Source organism: Rhagoletis zephyria, unplaced genomic scaffold (assembly GCF_001687245.7).
Source record: "Rhagoletis zephyria isolate East Lansing unplaced genomic scaffold, Rhagoletis_zephyria_1.1 Rzeph_scaffold_15724, whole genome shotgun sequence".
Classification (NCBI taxonomy): domain Eukaryota; kingdom Metazoa; phylum Arthropoda; class Insecta; order Diptera; family Tephritidae; genus Rhagoletis; species Rhagoletis zephyria.
The window spans coordinates 1-12,652 of NW_016172790.1; the positions used below are offsets into that span (position 1 = coordinate 1).

The following is a 12,652-nucleotide window of genomic DNA, read 5'->3' on the forward strand; positions in this document are numbered from 1 at the left end:
CTTAACATCTAGAAACTAAACGAAATGCGAATTTTCGGCGGACTCATCTACAGTCGCGAAAATATAAATAGGGAATAAACATTTTAGCATACAAATTCACGATAACACACAAAAATTAAGCATAAAAAAGTTAATTATTAATAATAATTGGAAAAAACGATATCGATGCAGCTATATATATCGCTTCATCGCCGCCATTCTCATTTATGAACTTTTCTGAAAAAAATTTAATACATTTTTAATTGAATGTTAAACTAAGAAAGGATAGTTTGAAGACTCGAATACTCCACCGATTAGCGCAGCGGGTCCTGGATTGGACTTTTTTTACCGCATCGGTTTTATTTAATTTTTTCTTTTAATAATATATTTTAAAAAACGTAAACACGTCACTTACGCTTGAAAAATTGTCATATTTACTACTTCATGTCGTTGGCATTTGCATTTCATTTATAAGTTTAAGTTATTTATAAACATTCGCTCTCAAAACTTGTTAAAGGTTTGTTTGAAAAAACTTTTAATAAGCTTAATATTAAAAATGCTTATTTAACGCTTATTATAGCAAACTTACTTTAAGTTATTTTTAAAAACATTTACTGAAATGCTTGCTGGGTACTTAACCTGGCAACTATTTCGAAATTTTAGAAGTTTTTATCAGTATTTACAAGACTATTTCTGTATTCTCGGGGCTTTTGTTTATGTAGAGAATTTAGACATTTCAAGTGAAGCCGTATGCAGGGTTGAACTTTTTAGTATTTATCTAAAGGTTTGTTCCTTTTGCAAAAGTGAGAATTTCGATAGGAATGCGTTGAAAGCTGATTGTAATCCAAGAAAGCGAAATCATGCAAGTATGTGAGAAATCGTCCTGGATTTCGAAAGAATTCGAGAAATCTCAGAATTTAGTGCAGTGGGAACTTAATAGTACTTTTTTCTGCAGGCTATTTGATACGATTTTCAAAATCTCTATATTCAGGAATTCGATTTTCAATTTACAGCGAGGCCAAACTACTTAATCATGTTTGAGACGTAACCGAAAACGTGGTTTTAACAAATTTAGTTTAGAAAAACGGCCGCTGTGGTGTAGTGGTATGTTACAATAGCGCTTTAACTCATATAAACGTGCGCTGCCATTTTTCAAACCACAAACGCGATTAATAGCCCAATTCTGTATCGGTGACAAATTTTTTTACTGACAAATTTAAACTTTCTCATATATTTTTCCGTGATAAAATGTCTGACAAGAATTTGTCACTGATACAGAATAGAGCGCTAGGACGCCTTAAATAAAGACCGCGTGAAGACACTGTTGATGAGCTGATCCGAAAAAAATTAAGTAAGGTCTTTTCATTTCAACAGATGCTACATTTTTCTGCACCATGGAATTTGTCCTCTATGCGCTACACAATATGCTAGTGTTTGACCGAGCTTTTCCTCCGATTTGCGGCGTGTACCTTGATGTTGTCACACAAATGGGAGGGACCTACAGGTTTACGCCGACTACGAATGGCGATTGTATTTTTATGAGAAGCTGGTTTTCATGGCTGAATAATCTTGGAGGTTTGCCATTGCCTGCCGAGAGGCGACCGCCATGGGCGTAGCCAGGTACGGGCGGGGGGTGCTCGAATTCGAGATTGTTTTTTTTTTCATTGTTTGTATACAAACATATGTTCACGGGCATATCTTTTTTTTAAATTTTCAACAGGCAGTCAAAAAAATAATTTATTTATTGTAGCTCGTAGCTTGATTTCGATGAAAATGTCATAATGCCAGCAAAAGGCAAATGGCTAACATGGCGACCAAAATCGTTAAGTCAAACTACCTTCTTTTTTGTATCATGCTAACACCTATAAATAATATCATTTTAAACATGTCGTGTATTTACACCAATTGCCACGTTAAAAGCGACTCCTATGTGTCATGCTGGCTTTGCGATGAGATTGTACATATAAAATGTGCTGGTTTGAGCGGTAGGGTGGTAGACGCTATTAATGAAGGAAAGGGTCTTCGCTGGTCTTGTCAAAAGATAGATCAACCGAAGTTGATTTATTTAAATTCTTTAGGCAGTCTAGAAATGGTTTTTCTGAGATCGGGAAGGATCTGTCGGTGCTTGTTGAGAAATTTAAGCATTATGAAAAAAAGTTTAAGTCTTTCACACTCTGAGATTAGCCGAGAAAATAAATGTAGGCGTGTTAGTAGTCCACCTAAAAAGATTGCCACTGAATCTTCTCAGAAAAATCCTCCATCTCAACCCTTAGATCTAATCAATCTTTCCTCTCCATGTCCTCAGGCATTGGGGCCTCCACTATCGAAAGCCATATCCACTAGGTCTACGTCTAAAAATAATAACGACAATAAAACTGTTGACTTAACAGTGTCGCCATCGACATCTAAAGATTCACTACCAAACATAGTTCCTCCGAATAACTCGGAATCCTGAATTTCGGAAGTCAGTACCAAAAAGTTGGTTGTAATTCCTCCGAGAAGATCAATTTTTGTCTCTAGATTTGCTAAAGACACTTCTTCCGATTATATAAAGTCCTACATATCGACTAAAATTAAAACTGAAGATATATTTATTCGCATATTTAATTTTGAATACGATCGCGATATTTCATCTTTTAAAATTAATGTATCTGCTGAAGATTTTGATTCACTACTAAATAATTGATTTTGGCCGAGTGGGGCGTTTGTTCGCAGGTTTGAGTATAAGCCTGTTAAAAGTAATACCAACGTAGCTAAAATTTCTAATCTTAATTTTGTTTCAAAAAACTCACTCGCAAGTCTAATTTAAGTATTTACTATCAAAACGTTAGAGGCTTGAATACCAAATTAACTGACTTATATTTAAAAGGTTTTGACTGCAATTATAATATTATTTCCTTGACCGAAACATGGCTCAAACCTCATATTTTTAATTCTGAAATTCTTCCAAATGAAATGAGCGACCGCGAGGACAGAATCGGCGGTGGCATTATTTTTGCGGGGCATTCGTCGATACCATCCGAGGAAGTTAGTGTTCCTGTCATTGAATATACTGAATTTAAATGTATAAATACGTGTTCAGGCTAGTAAGAGTTACGTTTACTTAGCTCTTTGCTACATCCCTCCTAATTCTGCCATATCAGTATATACACAGCTAGTTTCTTTACTTGAGTCCGTAAATGCAATGCTTACGCCTTCCAATTCTATGATTGTTTTGGGTGATTTTAGTTCCCCACACATATCATGGAACATTATTGACACCGATGTTGTACAAGTTTCATCTAGAGATAGTTACAATGTATTTCTGGAGGATATAGCTGAACTTTGCCTAAAACAAATCAATATATGTCCAAATAAGTTTGGAAAAGTCTTGGATCTCGTTCATGTTGATGATGTTCCGAAGTCTACTTTTAATCGGTGTGATCCCCTAGTTTTGGCAGATGCATACCATCCCGATCTTGAGTTAAGCTGCGAAATCATAAATGAAGTACATAATAATAAGTTGTATAGTTCAAGTACTAGATATGTTTTTGTGAAAGCAAAGAACTTTCAAAGTTATCTTGGCCAATATATAGAGATGACGTCGAGCGTAACGTTGAACACTTTAATGATACTGTTTTCAATTTGTTTCGAAAGTATGTACCAAAACGTAATATTGTTCACGAAGAACCAACAAAATTATGGTTCCCTAAAAAGCTTTGAAAATTAAAAATAAAATGTCACATTCTTTTAAACTGTACAAAAGAATGGGCTTACACAGTGATTACATAAAGTACTCGATTTTGCGGCATAGCTACTTTTCATTAAATAAGAAATATTATAAGTCATATTTATGTAAAATTAAAAAAAAAATCCTTTTTCATTGGGCCCAAGGCACATAAATACAGGTAGAAGCCAAAATGACGTTGCTCTCATGAGAACCATGGTGGAATAATACAAGGTGTTGGATATTGACAGCGTTCTCGCTCTAATCCGCCATCTTGGCTCCCTTAGCTATATCAGTGTTTCCCTCTTGAAAAAACTACATTTTATCGCCTTTAAAAAAGTACTAAACTACCTCATTCCCTATTCCAAAACCGATTTGCAATCACTGAACAATTCTTTGACATTTACTCTATTCTTATCGTTGGCAACTGAAAATTAAATTAGAAATTTCAACATTAATTCGGCAAAAAAACATCGGTTTAGAGTTCTCCCCAAGGATTTGTAGTTATTTTGGTCGGTGCTTCCTTCCGCTGCAATTCCGTCTGTGGTTCACTGCCACTGGCCTTGCTTTTTCAACGATATAACTGTTTTCTTGGTAAGTTTAGATGGAAGATTTAAACAAGAACTACGTATTTAACTATGCATCTATTCCCCAGTGATTTTTGCTGCTGCAATCCCGTCTGTGGTTCACTGCCTCTGGCCCTGCTTTTCCAACGATATAACTGTTTTTTTGGTAACTTCTACCGCTAAGACTTTGTTGCTTTTTCCCTTTTCCCTAAAAACATAATAGTGCTACAAAGCTCAATAACAATATGGAAACAAATGTTAATAAGCCACAATAATATTGACAATAAATAAGATTTCACTACGATTGAATTTTCTATTAGTAACAGGGTAGTTATAGTGAATGTTTTATTCNGGAGCGATGCGAAAGCAGCTGTGGGCCAGAGCTGCAGCGAAATGCCTTGCTGTGCGTTAAACAGCAGATTTCATAAATGCACCGGGAGGTACAGGAAAGGCACGTTTGATGCCAAGTGCTGTTCTTATGACCCTTATGCCGGAAAGTCCCTCCAACAACACTGCAACTCATAAATTAAAAACATAAAACAACATACAAATTAACAAATTTTAACTAAATAAATAAATAAATAGAAACAAAACTTCAAATTTACTCAAAAACGTCAACCAGCGAAATGTAATTTTTTATTTTTCCTTACACACGCTCATTTTTATTTTTACTCTCCCGAAAACTTTGACTTTTGTAGGTTTGATGTCAATTTGGCTTCTACCTGTTTTTATTGTACCATGCATTGGGCCAGCACCTTTATTCATAAAAAACAAAGTAGCTTTAAAAAAGGTTTATAAACTGAAAAATGTATGAAAACGTCATTTTATAAAGCTCTTTAAACCTACTTTATTTTTTATGAATAAGGCCATAAAAATAAAAAAAACATGAGAAATGATAAAAACTTATCAACTTGGTACCAACTTTGGATACAATAAACAGCTGTATTCGTCTGATTGCCGCGTAGTTTAATTGTTGTTAAGATTTCTACCGGGTGTGGGGCGCACACATGTGCTTTTTTAAAAAGTTTTACTTCAATCACGTGTACGGTGTTGCACTCGGGCTTTAAACTAATGCTTTTTTCTCACGTAGTTTTGCTCAGGTGCAATTTATACATTTTATGTAAGTAGTAGCGTCACATTGGGTGAACTAAATGCATTCATTCATACATATTTATACATCTTCCCAGGTAGGTTAAAAGAGGGTGACAAACCCATGTAGCATAGTTAAATACTGTGTACATACCTACAATTAAAATGGTGAAAAATATTACAATTTCAACATGTGACTGGAAAATACTCTAAAATACACACAAATTGTGGTTTCCAAGATATGTACGAAGTGGTTAGTACAACTGCATCCTCTAACTTGTCAACTCGCGGGAAATCCTCCCGATTTGTAGGAAATTTCGGTTTGAGTGGCAATCGGGGAATGGGCAGTTTTTTTCGGGGAACTGGGTATGTTATTTTTATATCTTAAAGTAACCAAATTAGATGAATATGTTAATTTTAAATCATTGGTCGCTATTTTGGGCGACTTTTTTCAATTTGAATCGCCATATCTCCACAACATGAGTTTTCCCAGATACAAGCTATATACCAAATGAAAGCTAAGGTTTTGGGCTAGACTTGAGGAAACCTAGAATAAAATCGACCTACCAGTTTTTGAGAAAATACCCGAAATCTCTATTTTCAGCAGCCCGATTTNATTTTAAATCATTGGTCGCTATTTTGGGCGACTTTTTTCAATTTGAATCGCCATATCTCCACAACATGAGTTTTCCCAGATACAAGCTATATACCAAATGAAAGCTAAGGTTTTGGGCTAGACTTGAGGAAACCTAGAATAAAATCGACCTACCAGTTTTTGAGAAAATACCCGAAATCTCTATTTTCAGCAGCCCGATTTTTAGTTTTCAGGCGATAACGTTATGACATATTTATATTTTATAAACGAAAAAGACAGCGTTAGATATCTTGTTTTAAGACGCTTCTACTGATATCCACTTCAATGGTATGGAATGAGTAGTCCGACCTCAGTGGTAGTTTACAAAATTGCCTATTTTCGAATTTCAGGCAGCACCCACGCCCACAAAGGCATACGAATCAAAACATCCTGGAACAAAACCATCTTAGTTTTTTTTGTACTTTAATTCCTGAAAGGTTGAAAAAATTAAATGCAGGTACGTACAGACGCCACATATGTAGTTACATACCGAAGCATCTCGTAGTGGAGACACGAACCAAAACACATTTACCTCCTATATCTTTCCAACTAGTAGCCGTAACTTAATACATTTTCTGGACACACTCTGCAAGGCCTTTCCAACGATATATCAAACATGTCGATGGGACGTCTGGATAAAAATCCAAATCTCGTGTATATATAAGCGAGTCATTTCAGCATGCTACTGTGGCTGCTTTCGTCACTCGCGCGCACTGCCGTGCGCTGTGATAAGTTTAACTCATTATGTCTAGTTAAACGTTCTATCAAAGATGTTTGAAATAGGCGTAAAATCGCCCCTGCTTACCACGTAGCGGTAGTTTTCAGAAAGGTAAAAAAACTACATATATTGAATACTTGCGCGGGGTACTTAATGTGCGGCTGCGTCCGAACTTAGACTTTTTTACTTGTTCTAAACTAAATTTGTTAACGATGCGTTTGCGGTTGCAACGTATCAAACAAGATTGAGCTGTTTGGCATCCCGTATTCACAGTGTTAAGTGGCGGCCAAACAAGCTATAAATAAAGCTAACCAATCTAATTAAATTTGAATGCGGATCTGTAGAAAATACTTCTATCAAAATCTATCACAGAACTTTTCCCAAAAAAAAATTTCGCCGAACCGCTTTTTTAAAGTGATATCAGCAGAAATATTTTTGTTTGGAAGTTTAACTTTGCATTAAAAATCTCCAATTATGGAATCTTCTTTAACGAAAGCAATGCTCTTTTTTAACCGACTTCCAAAAAAGGAGGAGGTTATCAGTTCGTCGGAATATTTTTTTTTTTTTTTTTTTTTTTTNTTAAAATTTAATGGTCTACAAAACTGCATACTCGAAATTATTCGAAATTATTCTAGAGATTCTAATTAAAAAGTTGCAAATTTGTATCCAAAATTTCGGAGATATTTTGGTCCGCCATTTTGAAACAAAAAAAGTAGTAATTCTGAAGAAATTTGAGGTGAAAGTACACATGTCAAAGATAGTCTGCGCAAAGTTTGGTAAAACCGAGAATTCCCGTTTTTGAGATATTTAGGTGGCCCGGTTGACATGGAATGCACGATATATATATTTTATATGGGAGTTGAATTCAATTTTTTTTTGCTAAAAATGACTTGTTTAACAGCCTTATTATGTATCCCGAACGATAGGCTGTACGAATGACTTGTCTGCAGACGAATTTAACTCTGGGTATTTGGCAAGTAAAAATATGGTTTGTTTAAGCAGAAACATTTTTGTGAAAAATGATCTAGTAAGGTGGCGCTAGGGTAGGTCTGCCATAATCCTGGACCCATCATCCAAATCAAAATGGGACCCATAGTTGGCGCTGATGTCAAAATAAAACGTATAATCGACTTAAAATATTTGTTTTCTTCACGTTAAAAATTCGTTCAAAAACAATATTAACAAAGCTTTTTCACTGGAAATTTTAGGGGAAAATTTTCCTTAAAATCAACCCAAATATGAAAAAAAAAACTAATAATAAGGGCGGGTAGAAGAGTTTTTTCTAATTCTGAAAATGAAGACTCCACCTTCCGGAGGCTTACAGTTGTTAAGTAATTTGTTGTTAAAGTTGCAAAATTCACCAAATAAATTTCATCGGTTACATGCAAGGGTTGTAAATGAACAGATGTTGGTGCTGCCAGATATCAGAATAATAAAAAAGTCGCGGTTTTTTTTTTAATGAAGAAGCGGAGCAGGCGAAAATTTGTAACAAATTATCGTAAAATATTTGGAAATGTTTAGTTGTTTGTACAACGATTTTGTGGTGGGGGCTGAAGAGGGATGGGGCGTGCCCCAAAAACCTCGCCTAAAAGAAAGAGGATAGACTGCACTTTATGAAAAGAGTAGAGTATATAAGAGTAATCAGTGTACGCATATTTCGGAAATTTGCAAAAACTACCACATTTCAAACTGAAATTACCAATAAATTAGTGCACAGATGTAGTAGTGAAGATGAAGATGAATATGAATATGAAGATGATGAAGATGAAGATGAAGATGAAGATGAAGATGAAGATGAAGATGAAGATGGAGATGAAGATGAAGATGCGCATGCGCATACGCATATGTAAAAATGAAGTTTTATTTTCTGAGCAAAAAAAAAAATACGCATATGTAAAAATTAAGTTTTATTTTCTGAGCAAAATATAAAACTTAAAACATGACGATTATTTTCCGAGCAAAAAAGGAAGCTTAAAACGTAACCATTATTTTTTCGAGCAAAAAATAAAACTTAAAACGTAACGATTATTTTCCGAGCAAAAAAACATAACGATTTAAAAAATAACACTAAAAAAGTTGTGATTAAACTTGATTTTTATAGGATGCTTTCCATTTCCAGACAACCGGTCAGGTACGAGCATGATTTTTAATTTCGACCAAACTCAAATACATTGTTTGTTGGTCCAAATAATGAGACAAGTATTTTTTCTTTTGGCTCGGAAAATTTTTTCGGCCGAATTAAACGCGATTTTGTTTTTCAGGCAAAAATCGATTATTCGAATTGACAGTGAGAATTTTTTTTTAAATGCCCATAACTTTGTCAAAATTTAATAGATTCCAACAATGTTTTTACTCAAATGTCAGTAATTCTTGTAACTTCAAGATAGAATGATATAATTATTGATTTTCATTATTTAAAATTTTTTATTTAGCAATAAACAAAAAGTGCAATTTTTTTTTTAAATTTAATTTCTCAAAAAGTGTTTTTTTTTCTCTCAAACTTTTTTACCGAGAAAGAGACACTTTGAACTACAATCAACCCAAATCTCTAATAGCGAAGATTTTTTATTTTCTGAGTTATGATTTTTTATAGAAAGTATACGTTTTTGTGGTACATACTACAATATTCTTATATTGTTTAACTTAATGGACTTATGTATGTAATATATCAGTAAAAAGTACAGCCGTGATCATTTTTTGTGTATCAAATAGATATTAGAACACACTTTCCACCATACAGTTTCGATTATAAAAAGCGGGAAAATGTGATTTTGTATTTCGAAACTGTATGGTGGAAAGAGTGCTCTAATATCTATTTGATACACAAAAAACACACATTTAGTTAAACAATATAAGAATATTGTAGTATGTACCACATAAACGTATATTTTCTATAAAAAATCATAACTCAGAAAAAAAATACTTCACTATTAGAGATTTGGGTTGATTGTAGTTGAAAGTGTCTCTTTCCCGGTAAAAAAGTTTGAGAGAAAAAAAATACACTTTTTGAGAAATTAAATTTAAAAACAAAAGGGACTTTTTGTTTATTGTCAATAAAAAATTTTAAATAATGAAAATCAATAATTATATCATTCTATCTTGAAGTGACAAGAATTACTGACATTTGAGTAAAAACATTGTTGGAATCTATTAAATTTTGACAAAGTTATGGGGATTTAAAAAAAAAATTCTCACAGTCAATTCGAATAATCGATTTTTGCCTGAAAAACAAAATCGCGTTTAATTCGGCCAAAAAATTTTTCCGTGCAAAAAAAAAAAATCCGTGTCTCATTATTTGGACCAACAAACAATGTATTTGAGTTTGGTCGATATTAAAAATCATGCTCGTACCTGACCGGTTGTCTGGAAATGGAAAGCATCATAGGTAAAAATTAAAAAGTTAAAATCAGTGCCGCTGAAGATATTTCGGGTAATAATAAATATATTGGTTTACTCTTTATGCACGTAGCATTTCTTTTTCGGTGTGATTTTTTGAGTTGATATTTCAAAGAAAATCGTTATTTGCGGTCCCTGAGAGAAATACTAAATATTCGATAAATCAGCAAATATTAAAGCAAATCTATTCAAAATTGATGCTTGCAACAATTCTTTACCAAGAAATATATCTATGATAACATTTTGGAAAATGGGCGTGGCACCGCCCACTTATGATCACATATATGTATCTCGGTAACCGTTGTGGAAAACATATATTAAATACTTGCGCCGGGTATTTAATATTCGGTTCCGCCTGAACTTAGACTTTCTTACTTGTTTATCTTCAAAATCATACAAATAACTCAACCGTACCCGAATATTTTTTTTATATTCAAAAAAAAAGCACGCAGGAGAACATTTTGAAATAAAATACTTATTTAGCCCCTAATGTTAACGAGATCATTACGAAACAAAAGTAGATTGTTGAACATCGCTTCATTTTAGTGTATTTAATTTTCGAACATCTGGTAGCATCTTTCTGTTCACCATTACGGCCATTTGATTTGTTTGTTTGTTTACTTTGTTGAAGAGAGGTAGTGAAATTATTAAACGCGTTTTATGTTGTTAAAAAATAAAATGAGCCTGTAACTTTAAAGCTCACTTTATATTTAAAGGTTGCACTATAATTTATAATTGTGTCTAAAGTAAAGCATTTTATTATCGGTTTTAAATTGGTTTGCAACCACGAGACATACATACGTCGAAACCCGATAAATTTTAAACATAGCTTTATTTTAAATCGAACCTTTAAATATAAACTGAGCTTCAAAGTTAAAGGTTACTTCAGAAAACGACCCTTAATGCATACAAAATACACTAGAACATTGCAAAGATCGTAAATATGTCTATGAAAATGTAAGCGATAAGTGCAAAGAATTTAAAACCAAATTAGTTAAATACTATTCTTAACATTCCCGCCAAATTCATTGAAAAATTTCAAATTCCATGAGAAAATTCATGACAGCTTCGCTAAAAAACCCAAAAACCGATGTAGTGGAAAGTCAACCCAATTTTTGTAACATCACGTCACGTCGGGTTAGTAGAAAGTAGAAAGAAGTAGAAAAGATTTCTACATTAAAAAAAATCTTAGTTAACCTTAATTATTTAAGATATTATTACAAGAAATTTTATACATAATAGTCTTCCTGAATTGGCAGAGTTTTGCAATTTTGTAAGCCAAGTCAAAATCCATTTCACGCCAGCGCATATGTTTACTAATATCGTCTAATCTCTGCTACCATTAGTTGTAATTTTTTTTTCTGAATAAAGGGTCATTTAATTACTATTATGTAAATGTAGAAAAACCTTTTTAAAAGTTTGACATTTTAAATTTTCTTTAACATTTTAGCTTACACAGTTCACGACACACCAGACGGCAAATGCTCGTATGCTAAATATGAAAGTTTCGCTCCTTTTCGGCAAATTCATTGTGTGTTGTGAATTAGAAAGGCGTCCACATTTGCAAATAATACATGTATATGGGGAATAAGAATGCATATCGTCGGTTATACTGCAAAACGGTCTATGTCTATTAGTACCCTTGACACTTAGATGGTATTTTACTTACACCGGAATACATCTGCAAATCGTTATACCCGAATAAACGAATGACAAAACTGTCTACCTTTAGGTGATGATGATGAACGATTGCCAGAAGCGATCAGATACAGATAACAGATCAATTAAGCAGCAGAGGTAATGAGTGACATAGAACGTTTTGCAGTATCACCGACGATATGAAACTTCTATAAACAACCCAGTGGGAAAATGTAATGTATAGTAATCGAAAAAATAATCAGTAAACAACCCTTTTCACATTCGAAGATGCATTTTTTTCCACAGGGCGATGTCCTAAGAAAAGTGGGGCATTCAATTTTGCATTACCTAGCGCATGGGTCTGGTGGCGAATGAGGAGAAAGGAGAATAATAATGTCAGCCTTGAGATTCAACGGAGAATCACTCTTGCCAGCTAGTGTTACTCTAAATGTGTAGGCAGTTGAGAAGTTAAGTCCTCTCTCGTCTTACAAAACTCCTACTCTAAAAGTCACTCACAATGCCCGTGCTGGTGTATGGCGTAGAAGCGTGGACAATAAAAACATCTGATGAGGCGGCTCTTTGAGTTCTCAGGAGATTTACGGGCCTTGCGGGTAGGCGATGGCGAGTACCGCAGACGATGACAAAATGAGCTCCGTGGATCCGCTGGCTTGGCCATGTCGTATGAATGGACAGAAATTCTCCAGATCTAAAATTCTACGGTACGAGTCACGATGCTATTAGCAAGAAGGACTTGGCTTCACTTGGCATTTCCAATTGGTGGTAGTTTGAACAGAAGAAACACGGCTGACGTGCTTTCTAGAGCTCGGCCAGAATTGCATAGGTGGTTACAGATATGTTTATTCGTATGTATTGGTACCATACATATTTAAATTTATACATATACTGTTTGTTGACTTATGATCCTA

At 34.1% G+C, this 12,652-nt stretch overlaps 1 long non-coding RNA gene across 1 annotated transcript; it reads left to right on the forward strand.

Moving 5' to 3' along the window:
• Positions 1–3,904: 3,904 nt before the first annotated feature.
• Positions 3,905–4,555, forward strand: LOC108379155 (uncharacterized). The gene is made up of 2 exons (XR_001849471.1): positions 3,905–4,279; positions 4,341–4,555. It is a non-coding gene; the product is annotated as an uncharacterized LOC108379155 (long non-coding RNA).
• Positions 4,556–12,652: the final 8,097 nt, after the last annotated feature.